At 40.1% G+C, this 15,585-nt stretch overlaps 1 long non-coding RNA gene across 1 annotated transcript; it reads right to left on the reverse strand.

The window, feature by feature from the left end:
* Positions 1 to 1,494: 1,494 nt before the first annotated feature.
* Positions 1,495 to 11,390, reverse strand: LOC125261103. Its single transcript, XR_007183210.1, has 2 exons — positions 10,554 to 11,390; positions 1,495 to 10,334 (listed from the first exon to the last, which is right to left on the reverse strand). It is a non-coding gene; the product is annotated as an uncharacterized LOC125261103 (long non-coding RNA).
* Between the last annotated feature and the right edge of the window lie 4,195 nt (positions 11,391 to 15,585).

Consider the following 15,585-nt stretch of genomic DNA (forward strand, 5'->3'; position numbering starts at 1 on the left):
TTTTTAATCATTTATAAGTGATATATAATTGTTCATGAAGGCTGGAAATGAAAAATGCCTTATATTCAGGTGTGCAGAATTATTAGGCAAGTTTTCTTTTACAGGCAAAATGAGCCAAAAAAAGAGATTTAACTCAGACTGAAAAGTCAAAAATTATTAAATACTCATGAGAAGGACGCAATACTAATGCAATACTAGAAATTGCAAAGTTAAAGCATGACCAAGGGACAGCAAAATGCTCATTGGGTCAGCGGGGTCAGACAAAAACAGGTGGAAAAGAAAAGACACGTTAACTGCAAAATAATTAAGAATTATGTGTGAAACCATCAGGAACCCTTTAGTCTCCAGCGCCACCATTTTCCAGAACTGCAACCTACCTGGAGTCTCCAGAAGTGCAAGGTCTCAGGATCTCAGAGACTTAGGTTAGCTAAAGAATCCTAAAAAATGACCCGCACTTGATAAGAATCACAAGCTGAAGTGTTATAAAATACATGAAGACTGGGTTTTTATAGGCCTTATAAACCGACAGCTTGAGAGTGACTCCTGAAGGACCAGCACCACATCCTCTTGTACCACTGTTTGAAGAATTTATCTTCCAGAATCTGGCAGTAAGTTTTGGAAGATCATTTTTAGTCCATCTCTGCAAGACAGACATTTCAGGATAAGAGATGGACTAAAAGTGAACTCAAACACCTTACTGCCAGATTTTGGATAAATTCTTCAAACAGTGGTACAAGAGGATGTGGTGCTGGTCCATCAGGAGTCATTCTCAAGCTGTCTGTCTATAAGCCCCATTAAAACCCAGTCTTCATGTATTTTATAACACTTCAGCTTGTGATTCTTATCAAGTGCAGGTCATTTTTTAGGATTCTTTAGCTAACCTAAGTCTCTGAGATCCTGACACCTTGCACTTCTGGAGACTCCAGGTAGGTTGCAGCTCTGGAAAATGGTGGCGCTGGAGACTAAAGGGTTCCTGATGGTTTCACACTTAATTCTTCACCTTAATTCTTAATTATTTTGCAGTTAACATGTGTCTTTTCTTTTCCACCTGTTTTTGTCTGACCCCGCTGACCCAATGAGCATTTTGCTGTCCCTTGGTCATGCTTTAACTTTGCAATTTCTAGTATTGCATTAGTATTGCGTCCTTCTCATGAGTATTTAATAATTTTTGACTTTTCAGTCTGAGTTAAATCTCTTTTTTGGCTCATTTTGCCTGTAAAAGAAAACTTGCCTAATAATTCTGCACACCTGAATATAAGGCATTTTTCATTTCCAGCCTTCATGAACAATTATATATCACTTATAAATGATTAAAAACAATATTAATAGTAGTTATTAAGATTGATGTGGATTGGAATTGGTAAAATGTGCTTGGGAAAAAAATATGATCAGAAAATCAACTTGCCTAATAATTCTGCACTCCCTGTATATAGGCCTAGGCCCATGTGACTGTGTGTGTGTTGTATGGAATAATTCAGGCTGAGATCATGTGGATGGTAACTCAAAGTTGCTTTACTGGGCATGGGACAAGACACAACTGGGACAAACAGCACCAAAAGGCTGATTAGCATTGATGATGCATGAGAAGTCTTAACAGCAGGATGAGCTATGCGACTCTGCTGATTACACATTTTTACAAAGTGATCATGAACATGCAGTGGACAAAACTCTAAATAAAACACACATATGAAAATGAAGAAAATAAATAAAACACTAATACAGACAATTCACATTAATACAGTGAAACTATGAACTTAACCATCATTTTACATATTTTGTATAAATGAAATAAAGAGAGAGAAGAAAGCAGCCCTAAAATGGCACAGTTACACAGGACAGCACATGCAAAGCATACAGCACATGTGCTAATAACACTCAAGCTGATATTATTTTAACACAGAACATGACAAAACTGAATAAAACACACACCTGGGACAAACAGCACCAAAAGGCTGATTAGCATACAGTGCATCAATGTTGCACGAGAAGTCTTAACTAAATGAAATAAACAGAAGTTCGGAGTTCACAAGCAGGCCAATAAACACACTCTTCATCTTATCATCATAAGACATTTTTGACTGGACACAACTAGGAGCTGACAGACAAAAGTAAACTTCTGTGTAGTTTACAGTAGGGATGGGTAGTTCGACACACTAGTGCTCTGAAACATTGCTTGAAATGAGACTGTCACGTGACCTGTGGAAATGAAGCTTCGTTACCTCTGTTCTGAAATATTTGGTGTCTGAGATTTTCGGTGACACTGTTTTGTGTTAAAGCGCCACTGAAAATTTAAGTGGATTGTCCTTGGATCACAGAACTGTTTTCGCTAATGTGATTGCGTTTCTGCGTCGAATTAAGTCAAGATTCTTTTTTATTAATAACTGTTTATGTATGCTCAATAGTTTGTAGGTTACATTGTGTCATGAGATATAATTTAGTAGTGATTACAGCCACTGGTGGTCTGTCGTTAGGAAATGAGCCAACAACCATCGAGTTTGTTTGTAACCGTTTTGATTTTCTTTTAGTTCGTTTGATAACTTGTATCTGTGGTTGCATAATCAAAAGATTCAGTTTCAGATTATTTTGTCATAATAACCCTATTACTTTCTCAGTTGATAGCCTGCATAACTTTAACCAGACATTATTATTTTTAAAACACAATGAGGGTTAGGTTTGTTTTGTTTATGTTTTTGACATGCATGAATTAATGCACGTGTAGCAGTTTTACTCTGGTTGTGTTTTGTTGTTCTTAATGAAGACAGTACGAGTGGAGCAGGTCTCAGGATGTTTTATTCTGAAGAAGCAGGTCTGCAGAAATACACAGAGCACAATTAATTTTTTTGGGGATACACGTCCCCTTCAGTGGTCCATACAGCATGGAGAAAGCAGCACTCTCGTTTGAACAGCAAATGTGCTTCTAAAGATCTCAATTTACTCAATTAACAGTTACAAAACATAAGACAAATAGGATAAATCAAATAAATTAAGTAATTACGATAAAATAAATAAATAAAGTAATTCACAAAATACATGTCACCATTATATGGCATAGGAAATAAAATAAAAAAGGAAAATATAGTTTCCTCACCGCTTACTCGCATCAGTGAATTAATTAAATGGGGGAAAATGTCAAAAGTTACAGATTTTACACAATAAAATTGAAAAAAATATTCAATTTGACATCTAGTTTGCATATACCTCACTCTTTTATTATATCTATTAAACTTGTATAAACTCGATAGTAAACACATTTCAAACATTTCTCAACACATAACACAATAAACAACGAACATACCTGCAGAAATACACAGAGCATAATTAATTTTTTTGGGATACACGTCTCTCCCCTTCAATAATAACCAACTGCAGAACCGCAGAACCATACGTCATGACAGTCTGAGGACGACAGCGCCAGACTAACGCCTGTTTCACACATAATCCGTCTGCAGTGCGTATGCGTTGCGTATTTTTTTACACACCCATGTTAACGGATTAGTATGGCGTTCGGACGAGGTCTAAAATATGACGTTGCAACATGCACTCGTCTCAATGAACGTCTCACTGACGTTATAATTTTTTGCTATTAAATCCATTCATTTTAAGACGCAGACGAGGCGTAGACATCACTCAGACGTCACGTAAATCACGTGTGGCAGTGAAGTGTGGAGTCAGAGGTTCACGCGTGATTCACATGTAGCAGTTAAGTTATTTATTTATTTTTTCGCTAACATGTATCAGAACACGGTCCTCACACGGCGTGAGCCAATGCATATGGCAAGCCAAAGTACTCACAAACGGCTGGTCGGACGTCTGATTGCACACTGACGCGTCAAAAGCGCGCGTTTTGACAGCAAAACGTGCGTCCTCGACGTGTGATTTGCGTTAAGAACACGCGTTCTTAACGCGCGCTTTGGTATCATGGGAAACGCGCGTCAAGAACGCGCGTTTTTGTGTACCAAAACGCGCGTTCTCGGCGTGTGATTTGCTATTAAAACGCGCGTTCTTGACGTGCGCTTTGGAGTGACCAAAAACGCGCGCTTTTGACGTGCGTTTATCATAACACAAATGGGCGTCGAATACGTGCGTTTTGAGTCAGACAAAACGCTCGTTATGAACGTGTGAACAGGTAAACAAAACAGGCAGTGCAAACGTATGTTTAAAGTGTCCATCAGGCGAAGAGAACGCGCTCTTTCCTTAGAGTTCTCAAAAGTGCATGTCGAAAGCGTGTGCTCACTCTTTAGGGCTTTGAGTCTGTTATGTTTTTGTCCGCTATAGGTTTAGGACAGTATTATCATTAAACTCAACCAAAACAACATGGAATTGTCGAGGATAAATTTGGCAGATGATTATAATGGTTGAGTTATAATCCATAATAATTAATATGAAATATGCATATGAAAACGTAAAACTATTATTTAAAATAGCCGTGGGGGATTACAGTGGATATTCCTTCGATCAAGGCCAAAACTTTGTAAGTTTGTAAGGAGCCAATAACGACATGTATGATCATCTTGGCTATATATTACGGTGGCGCATTGCCTCATAAATAATATTTTTTTCCCCTCAATTATGTCATTAAGACATCTTTTCTCGTAATAACGAGATGTTATGTCGTTAAAATCACATATTTTGTACGTGACGTGTACGAAAAATACCTTTATACCTTTATCTGATCTATAGAGCTCATATAGCCTATATCGGTTCAATTTACATTTATTTTTTTAGCGCTTTTCACAATACTTAGGCCTATAGTTTTAAAGCAGCTTTATAGGAAATGCTTTAACATTACAATTTGGAGTACCTAATCTGTTATCAAAGGTGACTGTACAAGTTATGGCCTAATTTCAGACATATATAGCCTACATAGGCTATATGTAGTTAGCTAACATATTAATTTAAACAATGTATTAAGGTAGAAACAATGAGCGATGTCCAGAAAAATGTGTAGGCCTAGCCTATATATTAAACGTTGTAGCCTACTAAGAAAGCATAGGTACTACACAGAAAACTGTATTCGTGCAGAATTTGATCTTTTAATAGCCTATCACTTAGTAGGCTACATTAAGCGACCTTGAGCTTTTTCTTTATAACGGTTTTCTATAAGAGAAAAACACTTAATGTAGGCTAATTAAACGAACTGCGTTCATATTCTGGGCTCATCTGCTTTGCTGTACATAGTATGGTTTAGTATGGTGTTTACTGAGTTTGGTCTTTTATGTCACACATTATACAAGCATTAAGCTTTAAACATGTATTTTAGGCTATCTCCACAACAAATCCATAATGGTATTCAATACAAAACAAGACTGAAAATTGTTATAAAAAGTATAAAATAATCATAAACAAATTATGGCATTCATTACAAACAATATTTATTTAAAAGCCTAAAAAAAATGTATTTAAATTGACACTGTTGGGCTCTCATTCGGCACAAATCCAATTGTGTATTAGCACTTGGACATTAAAATATATTTACGCCTATTATGTTGTTAAACAATGCTTTCGTGTCCCAAAACAGCACTCACATGCGCAAAAACATGTTTGGAACAGGGTTGATAATTTCAATATTAGTGGGGCTCAGCCCCAAATGAGGGATTTAAAAATATATATATGCTATAGGCCGATATAGGCCTATTTAATAAATGTTATGCATGAACAATACATAGGAGGCCTATATCAAGTCAATCCCTGTTGAATTTATTTCTAATCATTCTAAATATTCATGAATATTCAATAAGAATATCGACAAACTTTGGGCTATTTTTGGGATGTATTTGTCTAGATTGGCAATATGTGGCTAACATTTTCTTTTTAATATTTTTTCTAATACATGTAATCTTTTGAACACTATTTTTTTTTTTAAACTCTATTTCTGTGCAGTAAAATTAACTTGAATGTATAACAAAATTTAGTAGTTTAGGCTTTAAAATATTGTTTGTAGGTAATGAATGCCAATATAATTTATGTTTATTTAATACTTATATTTTGTATAGAACAATTTAAAGGATTTGTTGTGGAAATAGCCTAAAATACATGTTTAGCATATTTTTTTGTAAAAATTTCGTTTTTACCGGCTAGCCCGGCTTCAGGTTGGCATAGGGGTATTTAATCCCACCACTGCGTAGGCTTTTTTAGTTCCCCTTGCGCTACAAATCTTTTAAATTTAATGGTATTCAGAAAAACAGAACAATAATGACAAATATAATATATAAACGTCAACCCCAAAACAAATTAATTTAAAGCTAAACTGAAATAGAAACCCATTTGGCATAAATCCAAATGTTTCCATATGCACTATTTGGATCCTATAGCCTATTTATTATTTAAACGCTCTGGGTAGCGTTTCCCAAAAGCATCGTAAGCCTAAGTTGATCGTAGCTCCAAGCTCCATTGGTTTCAATAGAGCTACGATCAACTTAAGCTTACGATGCTTTTGGGAAACGCAACCCTGGGCTGGATTTCCCGATAACGTTGTCTCTCAGCGCGCTACGAAGACCCTAAAGTATACCTTAACTGAATGTATACCTTTTTCAGGCATGTTCCCCGAACTATACCTTAGGAGGTTGCTTAAGATATACCTTCTTAAGTGCGACGTTACCAGGTGCTGCCCATGGCACTGAAGCTGAATTGGTTGATATCGATGGCTCGAGAATCGATAATTCACTCTATACAGGGGCTGCTTCACTATGTTATGTGAGAAATCAGTGTTCTTTATAAAAAGAAGCACTTCAGAAGTAGAAAATGCATTTATCAGGACTCATTGGATCTTATAAAAATAATCCAAATTACAAGCTAAATCTATCTTGTAATTTATCTATATTCTGGGGGTGCCGGGCCCCTATCAGCGCGAGTTTAAGGCGACAGTTATTTAGAACATAATTTTAGAATGTATTAATTCCTTGGAGACACGTCATGCAGCTGGCAGATATGTATGTAACTCGTTTATATCGTTTTTCCTTTGTTATTCAAAATATTCACAAACTTGTTAACTACACCAAGCATTTTATGATATATTCCGATTGTAAAATATGTGGAAGTGAATTTTTGTCGCGCGATGAGTTTGCACCGCAATTCAGAGCTGTCGGATTTACTTAATTTTCCCCGAAATACATTAAAGTATGTGGCTGGTGAACTGGGAGAAGAATAGAGTAAACTTATGTTTCATACACAATGTGTATCTGATATTAATAAAACACTTCGTCAAATTATATAATTGAAAGGGTTATTATTGCAGCTTCTATAGACATCGGTGTATTGAATTTGAATTTAACAAACTATAAATGTATTTTTATATAGCCTAGTGCCTCATTCATATGTGTATTTAAATGACTGAAATCTAAATAAACCTGATGTGGGGTTGAAAACACTAAATATAGTTGTGATATATGACAAGAGCTGAGCGCGTCTGTCTCTGGATCAGAGCTAAAGCACATTTGAAGTGAATCTTTGCATTTTATTCTTTGTCATTATCCTAATTGAACACTGGGTGCATTACAACTTCAGAATTATATTCGTATAGACTGTCAGCAGTGATAAGGTATAGTTAAGAGTGGTCCAGACCAACCTTACGAAAGTATGACTTACAGAAGGTATACAAGAACGTTTCGGGAAACATGTATTAACGTTAACGACGTAGAGTTAACAAGGTTTCGGGAAATTCAGCCCTGATTGTACACAGACTAAAATGAGCAGTGGCTTTTTCTGTATTTGGTTGAATGTATTTTGTTTTGACAATAAACAGGCTGCATGCGATGTCAAGTTATAGTAGCCTAGCTAAAACTGATATGGCGCCGGCGCGTTCACTTGAATTTTCTTATAAAAGCATAAACAACTTAAAATACTCAGACATTTATGGTCATAAGAGTAACACCATTCGAATCTGTGTAGGTATAACTATTATTGTAACTATTATTTGTAGTCACACAATAAAACATTGCTTGAACAATAAAGACAAGCAATGCCTTTCCGTGAACTTCTCAAAAATGAATCGAAACTCATCATATGGTCTACTTGTCACATTTTTTTTCTTTCATTTTCTTAATATGTTAATTATTTAGGTTTAATATATTTCGTGTATGCCTAGCTAGAAATAGGCTATTTATTCCTTTTATAAGATTTCATCTTGTTTTTTCTTTGTTCACAGAAGACCTTTTTTGAGGTATTGTCTCCACTTTCATTCATCAGTTTTATTTTGATAAATAGGTCTATGACAATATAGCATTATTTTTGTATTTTTTTGCAGGCCTGTGTATTTTAGCAAAATTATTTTTGAATAGACCTATAATAAAATGCGACTGAAACACCAATGATAATTTTTTTCTCTCAAAAACTTAATTCTGACTTTGTGCATGTGGCATAATCAGGTGCGAGTTATTTTCCAGAAAGTAAGTAATGCTAAATAATAAAACTGTGTTTTATTAGGCTATTAGAAACTGCATAGGCTACACGGCAATAAAACAATAATATTGTGTTCATAACTCTATGGGCATTGCCATCGATACAGGCATCTAAAGGTATTTTACACTATATTTGCTTCTGCTTTTCGAGTGCGGAAGTGTGATAAAGGCATGATAAATTCTCTATTATAGATCAGATAAAGGTATAGCCTATACATTCACGTCATATATGCCAACAAAATGTCGTTTTAACGGCATAACATCTCGTTATTACGAGAAAAGATGTCTTAACAACATAAATTCTCGTTATTACGAGAAAAGATGTCTTAACGACATAATTGAGGGAAAAAATATTATGTATGAGGCAATACGCCACCGTAATATATAGCCAAGATGATCACACATATGGTGTAGTATTTTATTGGCTCCTTACAAATTTACAAAGTTTTGGCCTTGATCTAAGGAATATCCACTGTAATCCCCCACGGCTATTTTAAATAATAGTTTTACGTTTTCATATGCATATTTCATATTAATTATTATGGATTATAACTCAACCATTATAATCATCTGCCAAATTTATCCTCGACAATTCCATGTTGTTTTGATTGAGTTTAATGATAATACTGTCCTAAACCTATAGCGGACAAAAACATAACAGACTCAAAGCCCTAAAGAGTGAGCACACGCTTTCGACATGCACTTTTGAGAACTCTAAGGAAAGAGCGCGTTCTCTTCGCCTGATGGACACTTTAAACACACGTTTGCACTGCCTGTTTGGTTTACCTGTTCACACGTTCATAACGAGCGTTTTGTCTGACTCAAAACGCACGTATTCGACGCCCATTTTTGTTATGATAAACGCACGTCAAAAGCGCGCGTTTTTGGTCACTCCAAAGCGCACGTCCAGAACGCGCGTTTTAATTGCAAATCACACGCCGAGAACGCGCGTTTTGGCACACAAAAACGCGCGTTCTTGACGCGCGTTTCCCATGATACCAAAGCGCGCGTTAAGAACGCGTGTTCTTAACGCAAATCACACGTCGAGGACGCGCGTTTTGCTGTCAAAACGCGCGCTTTTGACGCGTCAGTGTGCAATCAGACGTCCGACCAGGCGTTTGTGAGTACTTTGGCTTGCCATAAATGCACAATTATGGCGTTCGTTGCAACATGCACTCGTCTCACTGAACGTCACGTCTGCGTCTGCCACATTACAGTTCGACTGCCTGGACGTGACGTATACGTGACGTCTGCGTTTGCTGCAAGGGTTTCCAGCACATTCCATACACTAATTTGAGCTTTATTATACCTATTCATTCTCTATTTTTGTTTACAATTATCCTCAATTATGTTTAATTAGCAATTAAGTGCTTTTTACCTTTCTTATGTATAGCTTTTTATTCCAAAAAGTAAACATTTATACAAATGATATAAAAAATTCTGTAAGCAATTGCTTCTTGTCCACATATCCACGGATACTTTGAAGAAATCATAAAAAAGTTGTTCTAACATGTATTCACCACTTTACGGATTACATAGGCTAATAAGAGTTTGTTTTCGATTTGAATTATTTCGTTTTAAAGTAGTAATTTAAAGCATTTTATAGATATTTTTACCATTAATGAGGCAACTATTCGCTTAGTCTCGGTTCATTTTTGTGAAGCCTTCCTTCTTAAGCCAGAGATGAAATGCGCATTCTGTTTGTTTTTTTATATTATTTATTTATTTATTTATTTATTGTAATCAATAGCGCACATTTATCTAGGGTAATTTTTTTTTAAATTAGTATGGTAAAATGCATGACGTGTTTTTTTTTTTCTTTGTTTTTTTCTCATCCATAAATATTATTTTATGCAAGTCGTGTTGATTTGTGAAGAAGGCTAAATTGATCAAACATTATGCTCATTGCGCTTCCTGCGGCTGGCCCCTCGGTTGATCCTTAAAAAAAAAAAACTTGATTTTAACAAACATAGAATGTTCCCAAAATATTTCTAAATTAACTAAAGAAACGAAAAGAAATTGACCACCTTGCCATTAAAAAACAAAACTGAAATATTGTGACGTCACATCATGACATCACAGTCTTACATTACACTTAAACATAATTTATCTCAAGAAATTAATCAATATTGTTTACACTTAGAGAAATCTCATTACCTTTACGCTTGTTTGAAGAGCGAGAGAAAGCACAACCAACCTCTTCTTCTTCTTCTTCTTCTTCTTGTGAAATTTGCGGCAGCTTAGACGCTCCAAAGGCGTATTGCTGCCCTCCTCAGGTCATCGGATGCACTTCAATTTTATTAAATCCTCTTATAAAGACCAGTGTGAAGTAAAAAGTTTAAAACAATCTTTGTGGTCTCAAAGTCCTTATTTTCAAGAATTAGTTTCAAAGATATAGATGGGAATCCAGACTCCAACAGCTCAGAAAACATGTGGCTTCTTGCAACACTGTGAATTACACACTCCATAATTACATGTTTCACAGACTCCAGCTCTCCACACAAACATCTGCCATCTGGATGCTTGCCAACCCTTGCCAGCCCAAAATTCAGTGCACAATGACCCAATCGTAATCTTGTGAATATCACACTATCCCTCCTCTCTAATCTTGTGAATGTTGTGTGCATTAAAGTAGGCTGAATTGAAATATAATGCCTGCCCTTATTCCCTTCCTCCCATTCTTTCTGCCATATTTGTGATATTTTTTGCTGTATAAAACTCTTACACTCAACTCTTCCATACGTTACATTCAAGTCAACTTCTCTCTTGCGTGTAGCTAATTTCCCCATCTCATCAGCCTCTTCATTCCCCTGAACCCCTTTATATGCTGGAAGCCACATAAACCCCACCGTGTACCTCATTTTTATCACCCGATACAATGTAACAAGAATTTCTAAAACTAAATCAGATCTGGCTTCACTCCTCCTACCCTTTATTGCCATTAGTGCAGCAGTGGAATCTGAACATAACATATATTTCCCAGGTCTTTGTCCCTCCACCCACCCAAGGGCCCACAAAAGTGCAACTAGGTAAAACGTAATTCAAGTTTAAAACGAACTTGAGGGATAATTTTGTTGCTTTTTTGTTGAGTGGAATCATAGACCCATCAGTGAATATCTGCACACAATCTGACCAGATTCTTTTTAAATGTTCATTGACTAAGGCTACAGGATCCCCATTTTCTTCCTTCATTTTATCTAGCAACGAAAAATCAACTGTAGGCTTTGGTAGTAACCATGGTGGAACTGGAGACCAGCTAACTGCAGGCCCAATTATAAAATCTTTCATACCCAATTCTTGAGCTTTCTCTCAGTGTACAGCATGCTCCCCTTTCTATCCCTTCCATCCCTTCTCTGAAACTCCCAATGATCTTCAACCAATTTTCTAGCTGGGTTTGTGCATTTAAAGCTACTCAGTTTAGACCTATAGAACAGAGATACCTTAATTCTTCTTAACTTCAATGAAGTCTCTCCCATTTCAACTAACAGTGCATTAATTGGTGTTGTTTTCATAGCACCACTACAAATTCTTAAAGCCTTAGCTTGAATAATCTCCAATTTCTTTCAAACAGATGGTGCTGCAGCCCCATAAACCATGCATGTATCTTAAAACTATTTGACCTATGAAAACCCTCCAAGACATTCTCTCCTCAAACCAAACTGTCACAGACACGTCAGGTTCCAACATCCACCAATCACAGCGCACGCCATCCCCAGATTACTGATCACCGCCACCTGCACCTCATCATTGCACCCATCAACAGCACCATAAAGAGCACACACACACAGCACTCCATGTCCGGTCTCGTTTGCATATACTCCTGTTAATGCTTACCTCAAGGACTCCTCGCTCCATACTTACCTGTGTCTCCTTCCCTCTGTGTGCCTCGTCTCCTGTGTGTGAGTGCTCTACCCATCTCCAGCGATCTCCAAGCTCCAGCGTGTTCGCATCTGAAAAGGAAAAGGACAGTAACTATCTCCATTCTATTCACCCATTCATCTACTATTGCATCTCTGCTTACCTGTTTACTGCCTGCCGCTCTACTGGTGTCAATAAACTACAGTTACCTGTTAACATCTGTGTCTGACTCCTGTGTACCGTAACAGAAGACTGGACCAATACCGCAGACCCAGTATGAGCCAGCCTGACCCCTTGCAAGCCCTGGTGGATGCGCTTCGGCGAACTCTGACCACCAATCCACCGTCACCATCTCCAGCCACTTCTCCTTCACCTGCACAAGCGAGCACCTCAGTCAGCGCCGCCAGCTCTCCTTCACCGCCGTTGTACACCAGTCCCATGGCCAAACCAGCGCCCTACTCAGGATTGGCAGAGGACTGCAGCGGATTCCTGCTGCAGTGCGAACTGGTCCTGGAGATGCAGCCGCACCTGTACCCGAGCAATACTTCCAAAATAGCCTTCCTCATCTCCCAGTTAAGTGGCAAAGCATTAAAGTGGGCCGATTCCATCTGGTCACAACACAGTGCAGTGACGCAATCCTAACCTGCGTTTATTTCCCATTTCCGGGATGTGTTCGGGAAGCCGATTACAGATTCGTCTGCTGGTGAGAAACTCTACAATCTTAAACAAGGGTCAATGTCTATTTACGATTATGCTTTGCAATTCAGGACGCTTGCGGCTGTTAGCGGATGGAACGAACAAGCTCTGATAACCACATATCGTCAAGGATTGGAACCTCGGGTACGGCTGCATCTTGCTGCGCCACTCGTATGCAGGCGTGCCTCCAAGAGCACCAGGACCAGTCACTTCCCAACATGCTCCTCTGCCGGTCCGAACCCGTCAGCTCCCCAGAACCAGCCAACGAACCAATGGATATAGAAAACTCACGTTTAACCCCTTCTGAGCGCCATCGTCGGCTGACCCTGAACCTGTGCTTGTATTGTGGTGCTCCCGGGCATGCGATAGCGGCATGCCCAACACGACCTCCTCGACCCATGGTGAGTGCCATCATCCCTTCTATTCAGAAAATGAAACCACTCACCACTGTCGTCAATCTTACTGCCGCTGATATCTCCCTTACAGTGGTTGCGCTCCTCGACTCAGGGTCAGCCAGCAACTTCGTCTCCGGCGCCCTCTGCCGGCAGCTTCATCTCAAGACCTCTCCGTCTCCGACGATCTACCAGAGCAACTCCATAACTGGCAAGCCTCTCAGCCGTAAGCACGTCTGTACAGTGGCAGGACCCCTCAAGTTGCACGTCGGTCTTCTACATCAAGAGGAATTACATCTGCTGGTTCTGGAGGATTCCACCGCTGACGTGGTTCTGACGTGATTCCACCGCTGACGTGGTGACGTTGTTCGTTCACTCAACAAGATCACTGTCAAATTCAGATATCCCCTTCCTCTCGTCCCAGCGGCCCTGGAACATCTCCGTGGTGCCACTGTGTTCACGAAGTTGGACCTCCGCAGCGCGTATAACGTGAGGGGGACGAGTGGAAGACCGCCTTCATTACTCCTACTGGCCACTATGAATACCTTGTGATGCTGTATGGCCTGGTCAACGCCCCCTCCGTATTCCAGAATTTCATTCATGAGGTGCTCCGGGAGTTTCTCCATCGCTTCGTCCTAGTATCTACATACTCATCTACTCCCGGAGCCAGGCCGAACATCGCCGACACGTTGCGGAGGTCCTCACATGCCTTTGTCAATTCCACCTATTCCTCAAAGCGGAAAAGTGCTCCTTCCATCAGCCTACAGTGTCGTTCCTGGGATACATCATCAACCACAGTGGCATCCGGATGGACGAGAGGAAGGTGGAATCCATCACAAACTGGCCAGAACCCACAACCATTAAAGAATTGCAACGCTTCCTTGGATTTGCAAACTTCTATTGCCGGTTTATCAAAGACTACAGCTCCATCACCCATCCTCTCACCAGTCTCCTCAGAAATAAGCCCAAGTCTCTGTCCTGGAATCCAGCAGCCACCAACGCCTTCAGTCGCCTCAAGGAAGCCTTCGCCACCGCTCCCTTACTCGTCCACCCCGATCCAGAGCTGACCTTTATCGTAGAGGTGGACGCCTCTACCACCGGAGTGGGAGCGGTGTTGTCACAGCAGCAGGGGACGCCAAGTAGACTCCACCCATGCGCCTTCTTCTCCCGCAAGCTCAGCCCGGCGGAAGTCAACTACGCCATCGGTGACCGGGAACTCCTCGCTGTGAAGCTTGCTCTGGAAGAGTGGAGGCATTGGCTGGAGGGAGCCAAACATGCGTTCCTGGTTCTGACAGATCACAAAAACCTAGAGTATCTCCGTTCTGCCAAAAGGTTAAATCCAAGACAAGCTCGTTGGGCCATGTTCTTCTCCCGGTTTAACTACACCATCTCCTACCGACCTGGCTCGAAGAATACAAAAGCAGATGCTCTCTCCCGTCTCCATGCTCCTGAAGAGAAAACGGAAGAACCTGAGCCAATCATCCTGAGCTCACTCATCGTAAGCCCCATCACTTGGTCAGAAGAGACCATTCCCTCCTCCAATGCCTCCACGAACCCTCCGCCGGGCTGTCCACCTGGCTTGCTCTACATCACCTGGACACAATGCACTCCAACCATCCACTCAGCTCACACGTCACTAGGCACTGGTCACCTGGGGGTCAATGAAACCCTCTCGTTGCTGAAAGAACGCTTCTGGTGGCCAGGGATGGCAGCCAATGTCAGAAGGTACGTGCAGGGCTGTCAGGAGTGCGCCATCTCCAAAAGTCCTCGTCATCTGCCAGCTGGGAAACTCCTTCCTCTGCCCGTTCCCAACCGACCATGGTCACACCTAGGGGTGGATTTCATAACGGACCTTCCTGCTTCCGATGGAAATACCTGCATCCTAGTCATCATAGATCGTTTCTCCAAATCTTGTCATCTCATTCCACTAAGAGGATTACCCACTGCCATGGAAACGGCTGAAATGCTCTTCAACCACGTGTTCAGGTATTTCGGAATACCAGAGGACATTGTATCGGACAGAGGACCCCAGTTCATCTCTAGGGTATGGAAGGCCTTCCACTCACTCCTAGGTGTGGCCGTCAGCCTAACATCGGGGTACCATCCGCAGTCGAACGGGCAGACGGAAAGGAAGGTCCAGGAGATCGGCCGCTTCCTCCGTACCTTCTGTCATGACCACCAGGACTCCTGGAACCAGTTTTTGGGTTGGGCCGAGTACGCCCAGAACTCCCTCCGGCAGTCGA

This window comes from Megalobrama amblycephala, unplaced genomic scaffold (genome assembly GCF_018812025.1).
Source record: "Megalobrama amblycephala isolate DHTTF-2021 unplaced genomic scaffold, ASM1881202v1 scaffold306, whole genome shotgun sequence".
Lineage (NCBI taxonomy): Eukaryota > Metazoa > Chordata > Actinopteri > Cypriniformes > Xenocyprididae > Megalobrama > Megalobrama amblycephala.